This window comes from Jaculus jaculus, chromosome 8 (genome assembly GCF_020740685.1).
Source record: "Jaculus jaculus isolate mJacJac1 chromosome 8, mJacJac1.mat.Y.cur, whole genome shotgun sequence".
Lineage (NCBI taxonomy): Eukaryota > Metazoa > Chordata > Mammalia > Rodentia > Dipodidae > Jaculus > Jaculus jaculus.
The window spans coordinates 62,402,165-62,416,299 of NC_059109.1; the positions used below are offsets into that span (position 1 = coordinate 62,402,165).

The 14,135-nt window shown below is 39.8% G+C and overlaps 1 protein-coding gene across 5 annotated transcripts in view; it reads left to right on the forward strand.

Annotated features, from left to right (window-relative positions):
- The window catches only part of Trpm7 (transient receptor potential cation channel subfamily M member 7), a 153,182-nt gene that overhangs the window by 17,771 nt on the left and 121,276 nt on the right, over window positions 1-14,135 (forward strand). The window lies entirely within an intron of this gene.

Below are 14,135 nucleotides of genomic sequence, written 5' to 3' on the forward strand. Positions count from 1 at the left end.
CTTGTGGAAAAAAAAGGTTTATTTGGGCTTACAGACTCAAGGGGAAGCTCTACAATGGCAGAAGAAAATGATGCCCTGAGCAGAGGGTGGACATCACCCCTAGGTAACACAAGATTGTCCACTAGGACAGGAGAGTATGCCAAACATTGCAAGGGGAAACTGGGTATAATGCCCATAAGCCCGTCCTCAACAATACACTGCCCCCATGAGGCATTAGTTCCCAAATCTCCATTAGCTGAGAACCTAGCATTCAAAACACCTAAGTTTATAGGGGACAACTGAATCAAACCATCACACATGAGTTTTAGCATTCAAACTCAGGTCCTCCTGCTTGCTCTACTGAGCTGTCTACCCAGCTCCCCACAGCAGTTTCACACATTTGAGTTTCAGATAATCTTCTCCCCTTCTTGCTGGCAACATCTTGCTCCCAGTGTTCTCCTTATACTTTCATACTTCTTGTTGCAAGTGTTTAAGGGATGTCAACCTATAGTTAGTTTTTGTTTCCTGAGAATTGTGATTGTGTTTATAGTCTGCCACCTCTTGGTGTTATGTAGGGATGCATCCTAGTAAAGGAAGAAAATATAAAATCAGGAATTTTACATACGGGATTTAAAGGCAGGGCCAGTTGGGTAGCTGACAGAGCAGTAACAGTTTCATTTCAACTCATTGTTGAGTAGGATTCACAACATCAATTGAGGTGTACATTGGGTACATGAAGCTAGTACCTCATGTAACTTACAATGAGACTGTTCTGTGTAGGGAGAATCTACTTATGTTTGGCTATTCTACAAACAGTAGTAAATCCTTGAAATAAAACTGATATGCAGAGAAGAGAAGCTGAAGGAGATGGTCTTGAAACATGCTAATGTCATATAACCCTGAAGTCAGAAAGTTCATTATGAATTTATAAGAGTAGGAGTGTCACAAGTTACTTTTAGCATATTATTTTATTAAAGTTTTGGGTGAATTTTCTATTACACACTGCTCTGGGAGTATAATAGATGAAGTGATAGTCAATGTATAGAAGCAAGAAAAAAAACTGCCAACTAAATATTACACCTTGCACAAATGGACAGCTAAAGACTTTCTCAAATAAAATGGCTACCGGACTCTTCTTACAAGAAAAGCTAACAGTTCTTCAGATTGAAAGAAATGTCTTTCAGTAAAATAAAAGCACAGAAGTATACAATGCACAAGAAAATGTAAACAAAGTCAGACCACCTTAGTACTGTAATGGTGCTGTATAAATTACATATTTTTTAGTATAAAAGTTGTAAAGACAGAATTATTTATTGCCCGGTGCTGTCATGTGTGCCAATAGTCCCAGTTACTTAGGAGACTGAGCAGGAAGATCTTTTGAGCCCTGGAGTTCAAGATCATCCTGGGAAAGAAATATAATGAAGACTTTACTCAAAAAATGTTAATTTGTGTAGGGATACACAATATAAAGATATTTACACCTTGATTATCAAAATTTTTGAATGTGGAGCAGAGGATGGAATAAAAAGTTGGATGTGGTAGTGCACACCTTTAATCTCAGCACCTAGGAGACTAAAGTAGGAGGATCACCATGAGTTCAAAGCCAGCCTGGGCTATTGAGTGAGTTCTGGACTAGAATGAGACCCTGCCTTGCAACAGGAAAAAGTAGTTTCCTAATTCAGCCAGAGTTAATAAATAATGAGGTTGAATTCTATATTTCCATAGGAATCTATAGTTGATACACATATAGTAAATAGTAAGAAATCAGTAGGACTTACAGAAAAATTCAACCATAAGACAAGAGAAGAAAACGACAGTTCTCTAAACAACCAAGGAACAACAAACAAAATGGCAATAAGTTCTTACATATAACAATTTGTCAACAATAACTTCAGTGTGACTGCCTTTTCTCAAGTCAGAAGACAAACTTGTTAAATGGATTTAAAACAGCAATCACTACCAAAATATAAGCCTCAACTGTATGCTTCCTATAAAAGACTCACTTTACTGTCAGCACATACACACACTTAGACTGAAAGAGAATGGATAACCAAGATATCAAATCAACTTAAGTAACATTTATAGATAAAGATACATGCCTAAAAACACATACACACACTTACAAAATGGGACACTATTGAGCCTTGAAAGGGGGACTTTTTTTGTAATTTGCAACAAAGTGTATAAATCTGAAGGACGTTATGTTAAGTGAAGTAAGCCAGGCACAGAAAGATGAATACGGTATAATTCATTTAGATGTGAAATGGAAAAACGTCGAACTCAAAAGTAGAGAAGATAGTGGTTATGGTGATGGGTATGCTGGGGAGATGTTGGTCAAAGAATATAAATTTCAAATAATAGCAAGTTTTCAGGAATTCTGTTGTACAACATGGTAAATATAGTTATAATAATGTAGCCTTGAACATTTTGCTAAGTCAATTTTATTGTCTTATTACAAAATATGAGGTAAATATATTAGCCATTCCAAAATGTGTATCTGCTTCAGAATAACTTGATGTGCATAACAAACACATAGACTATTTTTTTCAATTCTAAAAACATAAAGGAAAAAATTTTTTGAGGTAGGGTTTTGCTCCAGCTCACCTGGAATTCACTATGTCATCTCAGGGTATCCTTGAACTCATGGTGATCATTCTTCCTCTGCCTCCTGAGTGCTGGGATTTAAGGTGTGCACCACCACATTTGGCTTAATAAACAATTTTTTTCTCAATTTTTGTTAACATCTTCCATGACTATAAAAAATATCCCATGGTACTACTGTCCCTTCTCCCCATTTCAATCAGTCTCTCTTTTATTTTGATGTCATGATCTTTTCCTCTTCTTATGATGGTCTTGTGTAGGTAGTGTCAGGCACCATGAGGTCATGGATATCCAGGCCATTTTATGTCTGGAAGGAGCATGTTGTAAGGAGTCCTACCCTTCCTTTGGCTCTTACATTCTTTCCGCCACCTCTTCCGCATTAGACCCTGAGCCTTGGAAGGTGTGATTGAGATGTTACTCAGTACTCCAGTCACTTCTTTCCAGCACTATACCTTCTCAGTTGTCCCAAGGTCACTACCATCTGGAAAGAGAAGATTCTCTACCCAAAGTGAGAGTAGCATTAATATAAGGGTATGAATCTTAAGAGAAGTGCTTACTGGGCAGCTTGATGAGCATAGCATATACATTTTAGCCAGACAGCAACAGACAATACAACCCTAGGGCTCATGACTACCCCTGTTTTAAATTTTCAGAATCAGGGATGTATTCCCTCCCATGGAGTGGGCCTCCAGTCCAGTTGGAGGGCAGTTGGTTTCCACCATGATAGACATGCCACTATTGCACCCGTTGGCTCATTTGGCCTGCCTGGCCAATTATAAGGCTTGCAGTGTCCACTGTTGAGTATCTTCACTGGTAGTATCTCTTTCTCCCATTGAACTGCATGTAGAATGGCTTCTTTCAGCTTTCTGTCAGCTGGTCTACATGGAGGAGGTTATCAGCTTGGTTCCAGAAGGATTTCTCAGTGGCCTTGCAGCCCAAGTATGTGGAGTCTTCAGCAATAGGGTCTTACCATCTACTCCTGGTGGGAAACCAATGGCCTTGGCAATGGCCTATAATGAATAAACAATTTTTTTAAAAGAACTTGTGGAAAATTTGAGGTGGCAAATGATACCACTAGCAGTACTAGAAGCAAAAGAATAAAATGATACTAGGTCCATTCAGCCATTCTGTGTCTTTTTCAAAGAGAGATGCCTGTTTTGAATAGGTTATAGTTTATCATAAAATACAACAGTGAGTAATAAAAGAGGTGAAAATGTGTAAGAAGAGCTGATCTGATGTTGTTGTGATGGGAAAAGACTATTATTTCTGGACAAAAGATTTTGGTCATTTATCTTTAGATTTGATAGTTGCATCCATATTGTATATTAAAATATTTTTAAAATTCCAAATGAAGGTAATGGGAAGGATTATGATCAAAATGCATTATAAGGGAAAGGATGGTACCGACACATGTATCCAAACTAAATATATGCATAATTAATAAAGTTAAAATGTATTGTGTACAGATATGCAGATTGTCAATAAAATCTTTAAGAAGCAAAAATAAAAATTTGAAAAAAAAGAAAAATAAAAAGGAATTCAGTATAAAATTTGGATATGGCGCCCTAATGAAATCTGAGTTGTACAAAGGTGTTCTCCTAATCCCTAGGTCTGTGGTGTGTAAGAGTGTTCTTCTAATCTCTTTACACCTTGTTGATTATCCATGACTGTGCCTCGTGAGTCTTTAAGCTTGAACAGTCAGTGCCTTTTCCATAGTTTTGGTTTTTTCAGCTTAACAGTTTGGCGTGACGTCCAAAGCCTTTTCTCTTATATTCTCTGGGGGGTTTAATGATTCCAGGTCTTAGATCCATTCTAAGTTGATTTTTTTTTTAAATTTTTATTAACATTTTTCATGATTATAAAATATATCCCATGGTAATTCCCTCCCTCCCCACCCCCACACTTTCCCGTTTGAAATTCCATTCTCAATCATATTACCTCCCCATTACAATCATTGTAATTACATATATACAATATCAACCTATTAAGTATCCTCCTCCCTTCCTTTCTCCACCCTTTATGTCTCCTTTTCAACTTACTGGCCTCTGCTACTAAGTATTTTCATTCTCACACAGAAGCCCAGTCATCTGTAGCTAGGATCCCCATATGAGAGAGAACATGTGGCGCTTGGCTTTCTGGGCCTGGGTTACCTGACTTAGTATAATACTTTCCAGGTCCATCCATTTTTCTGCAAATTTCATAACTTCATTTTTCTTTACCGCTGAGTAGAACTCCATTGTATAAATGTACCACATCTTCATTATCCACTCATCTGTTGAGGGACATCTAGGCTGGTTCCATTTCCCAGCTATTATAAATTGAGCAGCAATAAACATGGTTGAGCATGTACTTCTAAGGAAATGAGATGAGTCCTTTGGATATATGCCTAGGAGTGCTATAGCTGGGTCATATGGTAGATCAATCTCTAGCTGCTTTAGGAACCTCCACACTGTTTTCCACAATGGCTGGACCAGATTGCATTCCCACCAGCAGTGCAGAAGGGTTCCTTTTTTTCCACATCCCTGCCAACATTTATGATCATTTGTTTTCATGATGGTGGCCAATCTGACAGGAGCTAAGTTGATTTTTTGTTTTCAAGGTAGAGTCTCTATCCTAGGCTGACTTGGAATTTACTATGTAGTCTCAGGGTGGCCTCGAACTCATGGTAGTTCTCCTACCTCTGCCTCTTGAGCGCTGGGATTAAAGGCTTGTGTCACCGTGCCTGACCTAAGTTGATTTTTGTGTGTGTGGTGTAAGATAAGGGTATAGTTTTACACTTTTATATGTGGATGTCCAGTTTTCTAGGCATCATTTGAAACTGGTTTCTCTATTGTGTCTTGGTGTAATTGTTGAAAATTTGTTGCCCATATAGGGTTGGATTTATTTCTGGGCTCTGTGTCACTCTACTGGTCTGTTTCTGTTTTCTGTCAGTATCACTTGCCTTTAGTGTGGAGCACCAGTCTAAGGTAGCAGGAGCAGAATGGCTACACACTACTCTCATAGTTTTCCATCCTTTCTTATTTTAGCCAGAATCTCAAACAAAAGCTTGATGCTTTCTGCAAGTCCAGGCAATTCTCTGGTCTCTGCTCCCCTTTGCATGGGGTTACAGGAATGTGGCCATGCTCAGGTAGTTTCAGGCCCCCTCAGGCCATCACGCTTGCAGAGGAACCACACTGAACTCTGAGCCGTCTCTCCAGCCCACATTTTTACAAAAATAATAGAAACAATGGAAATGAAAATTTCTTGAATATAAAACAGTAGGTTAATTTTATTAGAAATGATATTACACCATAATGTGTCAGAGCAGCATTAAAGTTACTTTTTTTTTTTCTGTTGCATTCCCAATCTTCCAGGCAAGATGATCCCATTGGGGCACTAGTGGCAAGAAAATTACGTATGTAACCAACCACTTTCTGATTGGATTTGGGTCCCTCTCTACAGGAGGTAATCCTGCTCAAAAGCCTACATCTGTGGTGATTAGCAGCCCTAGTGGGTAAGCTGCTGCTATTGTTTTGCTAAGTAGACATGATGTGCCTGACAAATTCTCTTAAAAATATTTGTTTATGCCCATAGATTGGTGCTGCTGTCAGCTTTGATCATAGAAGCTTCAATGTGAAACTCATAACTGGTCAAAATGCTGAGATAAGTGACTATAGCATGCTCACTCCCAAATGAAGCACCTATATTAGTTCTCCCCTCCCCAAAGGCTCAGGAACCATCATGGAGGAGAGGGCAGAAAGAATGTAAGAGAAGGAAGTAGGAGTGAAGTGTTATAGGATGCTGTTTTCCTGGCATGACATGGCAAATCCTCCACAAGATTGGGCTTGTCAGCCTCCTATGAGGCCCCTCCCCTCCCTAAGGCTTTGTAGCATTTAATGGTTGCTGGGGAAGCTAGAGATATTTTCTTCAGTGATGTAGCTGCTAGTAAGCTGTTCATGCTTCTGTAAGCAACCCTGATTAAACACATTGGATCACCAAAAGAAAAAACAAAAAAAATAAACTTTAAAGTAGAAGACATTAAAGTTGAAGGTGACTAGTTGGGAAAAAGGTTCAGTGGGAATGGGAGTGTGATAAGAGGTCCATAGGAAGTAAAATGTAATCAAAATACACTATATACATGTATGAAAATGTCATAAAGAAACTCATTATAACATATAATCAGTATATGCTGGCAAGCCAGACATGGTGGTTCATCACTTGTGAGGCAGAGGTAGGAGGATTGATGTGAGTTGGAGACCAGCCTGGGCTACAGTGAGACCTTGCCTCAAAATAAAAAGTAAACTAAATTAGTTTGCAAAAAGAACTACAACAACAAAAAAAGTCAGGTGTGGTGGTATGTGCCTTTAATCTTAGCATTCAAGAGGCAGAGGTACAAGGATCACTGTGAGTTTGAGGCCAGCCCAGGACTACAGAGTGAGCTTGGACAAGAGTGAGACCTTACCTAGAAGAAACAAATTATTAGTTTTCTCCTCCCCAAAGGCTCAGGGAACATCATGAAAGAGAGGGCAGAAAGAATGTAAGAGAAGTAGTAGGAGTGAAGTGTTACAGGATGCTCTTTTCCGGGCATGACATGACAAATTCTGTACAAGGTTGGGCATGTGTGTGTACACACGCGCGCACACATACACACAAATAAAAAACTTTCACATTTTAAACAGAAATCACATTATGTCCATTTTTCCCATTGTAAATGGTCTGTTTAGCTTTAGTATGTACTTGTAGAGTATGAAAAAAAAGACCAGGATAAAAGTAATAGTTTTAACTTCCAATGATTCCTAATGCCTCCTGGTTCCTAATGTCACTCAAAATGTGTTCCTGGTTCTCATTAGTTTAGACCTTAGGTGTTTATCCTGAGAACCCAGTGAATGACTAGATACACATTTTTGCTTTGTTTTGTTTTTGTTTTTCGAGGTAGGGTCTCACTCTGGTCCAGGCTGACCTGGAATTAACTGTCGTCTCAGGGTGGCCTTAGACTCATGGTGATCCTCCTACCTCTGCCTCCTGAGTGCTCAGATTAAAGACTTGCACCACCACACCCGGCTTAGATGCACAATTTTTTTTGATTTTTTTTAATACTTTATTTTTATTTATTTGACAGAGAAAGAGAGAGGGAGAGAGAGAGAGAATGGGCACGCCAGGGCCTCCAGCCACTGCAAATGAACTCCAGATGTGTGCGCCACCTTGTGCATCTTACTACCGTGGGTCCTGGAGAATCAAAACTGGGTTCTTTGGCTTTGCAGGCAAACGCCTTAACCACTAAGCCATCCCTCCAGCCCCCATGCATTCTTTCATTGAATTTCCAGGACAACTCCATGAAGGAAGCAAGTGAAGGTTAGTCGTGTGCAATAGTACAGCAATTCACACACATAGCAAAGGGAAGGGCCGGGATTGAAACTCATGTGTGCTGAGCCCAGTGCCTGAGTTCTAGACTCTGCCCTGGACTGTCTCCGCTCTGTGGCATTATGACCCTACTCACAGGTTCTTGCTTATCTGCACCTGCCAGTCCCACAGCCGAGAAACAGCTCTTCACAGTTAGGAATTGAAGCTCTTCTGTCTGATTACCCTGAGCTCCTGACCCAGTGCCTGGCTGACAATGAAGGGACAGATGGAAGAAGAATGAGCTCCTTCAAAGCTCAAGGAAGGAGACAGGAGACAGCACCACTGCTTCTCCTGGGCCACCAAGACCCATAGCCTCCACACCCATCCATAAGGGGCAGGTTGCTGCAGTGGAGGCGGCCCTGTCCCTACAGTGCCCTTCCTGAGGGAAGAGACGCTGCTGGGTTCACAGGCTGAGAAAGGCTAGCCCATCTCCCCACTTCACAGCACTCTTCAGCATTAAATCCCTGTGGTGTTTATTCTAGGAGTTTCTCTAACCCCCACACATTGAAATCAGCAGTTTTCTTGCCTCTCATTTGTCACTAGTGATTCTACACAACTCCTTGGTGGCCCAGGATGTACCTGCTACTTAATCTCCACATGAGATTCAGCTCAAAAGCTCAAAGTCAAATAGCACAGTGGAGGGCTGGAGAGATGGCTTAGCAGTTAAGGCGCTTGCTTGCAAAGCCTACAGACCCATGTTCGACTCCCCAGATCCCATGTAAGCCAGATACACAGGTTGACACATGCACAAGGTGGACTCATGCACACAAGGTGGCACACGTGTCTAAAGAGATACACAGTTTTTTTTTTGAGATACAGTTTTTAAGTCTCCCCCTTTTACAATGGGATTGAAAGAATGAAATTGCCATTTACTGAGACAAGAAAGAGTTCACGAAGAGGGATTGTTTGGGTGAAAGTTATTTTAAGTTTTAGATGACTTTTAGACATCAAAATGGATCTGATTAGGACAGTTAAGATATATGAACATGGAATTAGGGGAAGATTTGGTATTGAAATATAGCTGTCTTTTCTTGAGATCCTAGGGATTGAATCTAGAAATACAAATTTCTGAGTTGTCTAGTGTATCAAAGGGCATGGTATCTAGGTCATGTGATTGGATTTGAGTTGAGGTATAGACAGAAAAAAGCAGACTGGGCTGGCTGGAGAGATGGCTTAGCAGTTAAGGAACTTGCCTGTGAAGCCTAAGGACCCATGTTCCACTCTCCAGATGCCACATAAGCCAGATGCAATGAGGCAAGCTCAAGATTGCACATGCCCACTAGGTGGCACAAGCATCTGGAGTTTGATTTCAGTGGCTGAGGCCCTGGCATGCCAATTTTCTATGTCTGTCTCTCTCTAAAATAAAATAAATTTAATTTAAAAAGAAGCAAATAGAAAAAGCAGACTATATTCATGAGGGGAATATGTGATTTTTCTCTGTGAAATAGTATGTAGGAATGAGAAAGATGGAGGAAGACTAGAAGCTTGGGAATAAGAGATGTAGGCTCATTCTAAGAGTGAAATGAATTTTAGAACAGTGAAACTATAGGGACCCTTTCCCCCAAGATAGATGCAAAACAAGCAGATTCTTCAGATCAGACTTTAGTTAGAAAGAAGATTCTAGAAGGACTACACAAAATGAGCCTTATGCAGGAAATTTTGCTGATAAATTTTACCCTATGTTCCATAGGGCATTCTTTGACTTTAATAGCTGGCAGATTATGGTATAATTTGCTCCTATTTAAGTAAGCCTATTTAAGAAGAAAGTTTTACCTAGGAAATGGGAAGAGAGAGAGAGAGAGAGAGTGTGTGTGTGTGTGTGTGTGGTGTTTTGAGGTAGGGTTTCACTCTAGCCCAGGCTGACCGGGAATTCACTATGTAGTCTCAAGGTGGCCTTGAACTCCGCCTCCTGAGTGCTGGGAATAAAGGTATGTGTCACCCTGCCTGGCTAGGAAGTGGATTTTTTTTTTTTTTTTTTTGAGGTAGGGTCTCCCTCTAGTCCAGGCTGACCTGAAATTCATTCTGTTGTCTCAGAGTGGCCTCCAACTCACGGCAGTCCTTCTACCTCTTCCTCCTGAGTGCTGGTATTAAAGGTGTGTGCTACCACGCCCAGCAGAAGTGGAAATTTTGAATGAAGAAAGGCTGAATTTTGGAAGCAAATGGGAGTGAGAGGCTGAGGACAAATGAGATTTATCATTAGGGTCCCTAAATGACTCAAGAAGCATCCACCAAAATGTTATAATTTTGTCCAGAATGTTTTTTCCATAAGTTTCCTTTATGAATAGGATATCTTCTGTCCTATTCTCAGAATACATACATACATACATACATACATATACACACACACACATGTGTATCTGTGTGTGTATGTATGTATATATGGAGAATGTAGCCTAAAATCTTTTTTTTTCTTTTTGCAATGCTGAGAGTTATACCTAAGTTAGGAAACATAATAACATATAACATAAGCTATGCCAATGAACTGTAGCCCGTAAAAATAGTTACTGGATATTTTAAAATTTCTTTTAACTTCAGTCAGAACACGCATACGTATATTATTTATTCCTCACCTTTTTCTTCTGAGTTTTATTTTAGTTGAATGTTTGTTTCACCTGTTTTTTTTAATATTATATTGACTTATTTGCAAGCAGAGCAATACAGTCACAGAAGAATATGGGTGCACTAGGGCCTCTAGCAACTGCAAACAAACTCCAGACTCATGCACCACCTGTGCATCCAGCTTTATATGGGTACTGGGAATCGCATACAGGTCCTTTCCCTTTGCAGGCAAGTGCCTTAACCACTGAGCCATCTGTGCAGCCCTGTTTCACCTGTTTTAAAGCGTTTTGGCACAGAGTTAGTATATTTTATTGTATGTTTAGGTTATGTTTTTTCATTCAAGTTTTTTGTTGTTGTTTATTTTAATTTATCTATTTGAGAGTGACAGAGAGAAAGAATGGGTGTGCCAGGACCTCCAGCCACTGCAAAAGAACTCCAGATGCATGAGCCCCCTTATGCATTTGGCTAACATGGGTCCTGGGGAATGGAGCTTCAAATCAGGGTCCTTAGGCTTCACAGGCAAGCGCTTAACCACTAAGCCATCTCTCCAGCCCTTCATTTAAGTTTTTGTGGGGGAGGCTCCCTCTTAACTGAGTTTCATCTAAGAACCAAATTTTTACCATCATTTATTTTGTTTTTATTTTACTAATTTTACTAGGAGTCCATCTTATTAGTACTAGTTTTGTTTTCTTTGAGACTAGGTCTCACTAAGTAGCCCAGACTGGCCTTGAACTTAATGTGCTCCTTCCTGTCTCAGTCTCTTTAAGGATTACAGGTATGCACCACCACATTTTACTCCAAAGTAAGAGTGCCCTGTGTGTAGGTTTTAAGGCTCTTTTTCGTTGTTGTTGTTGGTAAGCTTTTTTTTTTTAAAAAATTTATTTATTTGAGAGCGACAGACACAGAGAGAAAGACAGAGAGAGGGAGAGAGAGAGAATGGGCGCGCCAGGGCTTCCAGCCTCTGCAAACGAACTCCAGACGCGTGCGCCCCCTTGTGCATCTGGCTAACGTGGGACCTGGGGAACCGAGCCTCGAACCGGGGTCCTTAGGCTTCACAGGCAAGCGCTTAACCGCTAAGCCATCTCTCCAGCCCTGGTAAGCTTTTTTGTTTTTGTACTTTCTAGAAAATATTTTTGTTCATTTTATTTATTTATTTATTTATTTGAGAGTGACAGAGAGAGAAAGAGGCAGGTAGAGAGAGAGAGCATGCGCGAGCGCACCAGGGCCTTCAGCACTGCAAATGAACTCTAGATGCGTGCTCCCCCTTGTGCATCTGGCTAACGTGGGTCCTGGGGAGTTGAGCCTTGAAGCAGGGTCCTTAGGCTTCACAGGCAAGCACTTAACCACTAAGCCATCTCTCCAGCCCATTTTTGTACTTTATAGTTTACATTGTCCTGAATTCACAGTGTAGCCCAAGCTGGCTTTGAACTCATCACCATATGCTTACCTAAACCCTCCAAGTGCCAGAATTAAAAGCATGTCTAGCAAGCTAGTTGTGATGGTGCATACCTTTAATCCAGCACTGGGGGGGGGGGGGGGGCAGAGGTAGGAGGATCAGTGAATTTGAGGCCAGCCTGAGACTACACTGTGAATTACAAAGTTCGCCTGGGCTAGAGTGAAACCCTACCTTGAAAAACAAAACAAACAAAAAAAAGCACACCTGGCTTATATTTTTTAAATTGGACAGCTCATTATTCCCTCTTTTCCCCTCCCTCCCCTCCTCTAATACAATCCATTCTTCAGGCTGTACTTTTTACTCTCACACTGTTTAGACTATGCACCACTGGTTTTAAAATACATTGAGTTTTCATAATTCTAAGAATTTAAAATATTTAATTTTGACTTTTTCTTTGATTTTTTTCAAGTAATGTTTCTTTTTAAAAATTTTAAATAATTTTAAAAATGTTTTCATTTGTAAGCAGAGAGAGAGAGAGAATATGAATATGGGTATGCCAGGGCCTCTAGCCTCTTTAAATGAACTCAATATGCATATGCCACTTTGCATCTAGCTTTACATGGGTACTGAGGAATCAAACTCTGATACTTAGGCTATGTAGGCAAGTGCCTTAACCACTAAGCCATCTTTCCCACCCTCAAGTAATGTTTCTTAGTATTGATGGGTACAAATTTTTACACTGTTAATTGCATTGTGATCATTGTATACATTCCGAAAGGTACCTACCTATTGTCTGAAAATTTGTTGAATCCTGCTTTATGGTCTAGTATGCACGCCATCAATTAATTTTTTTTAAATTTATTTGAGAGAGAAAGAGAGAAAGAGGCAGAGAGAGAGAGAGAGCGCGACCGTGGGAGGGGAGGGAGAATGGGCATGTCAGGGTCTCCAGCCACTGCAAATGAACTCCAGATGCATGTGCCACCTTGTGCATCTGGCTTTTGTGGGTCCTGGGGAGTCAAACCGACGTCCTTTGGCTTTGCAGGCAAATGCCTTAACTGCTAAGCCATCTCTCCATCCCCCATCAATTTGTATAATTGTCCCATGTGTAGTTGAGAAGAATAAATGGGTCTTTTACATGTGATATACAGAAATAAGCATATATTAAATATTAATTGTGATGTTTTAACTTTCTAAATACATTTCCCGATTATTTATTCATTGACTTTTCAGTAATTTAGAGACATGTGTTAGCTGTGATTCTAGATTGAATTCTCCCTATCTTTTTTTATTTTTTTGAGTTAGTGTTATTTGACTTATATTATTGAAGATTGTTACAGCAGTTTGGTAGATTATATCTGTAATCATGTAAAGGCCCTACTTAAGCTCTCCTCCAAGTACTAATGAGGCCTGACCCTGCTTAGCTTCCAAGATTTGGTTGTAGCAACCTGCTCTATCTCTATTGAGTTTAGCATTTAATTTTTTTCTGATATTTTTCTTTTGATTGGGATTTGCTTTGTTTGATTCCTTTTTCTAACCCACTACCATTAGCCATTCTGTGCTCTTTTAAAACACCTGTTATCTTAGGCTGGGTTTTGCTTTTCTAAATGAAATTTTACAGTCACATTTTCCATGCCATGATTGGTATGTAGGAGATCAGAGGACAACTTTTGATGTTGGTCCTTACCGTCCACCATGTTTAAGGCTGGGTCTCTTATTTTATTATTTACTGTTTTCAGTTTACTAGCTGGTCTGTTGAGCTTACAGGAAATTCTCCTGTCTTTGCCTCCCATCTCAATATAGGCATGCTGGATTTTTTTTTTTTTTTTTGACATGCTGGGATTTTTGACTTTTATTTGGATCTAGAGATCAAAACTCAGGTACTCATGCTTGCACATGCACTTGCAAGATCTTTATCCACCATGCGTTGGGTGTGCTGTTATTACTGAGTATGATATATATTATGTAGTGAAAACCAAAAGTATTTTTGTTTATCATGAAATTATATTTTCTTTTGCTGGTGGGTTATAAATTTATAAATCATTCTTTTTAAAAAAATATTATTTATTTGAGATAGAAACAAGCAGATAGAGAAAATAATGTGTGCACCTGTAGCCATTGCAAACAAAGTTCAGACGCATGCACCACCTTGTGCATCTGGCTTATGTGGGCACTGGGGAAATGAACATGGGTCCTTAGTCTTTACAATCAGGTGCCTTAACTG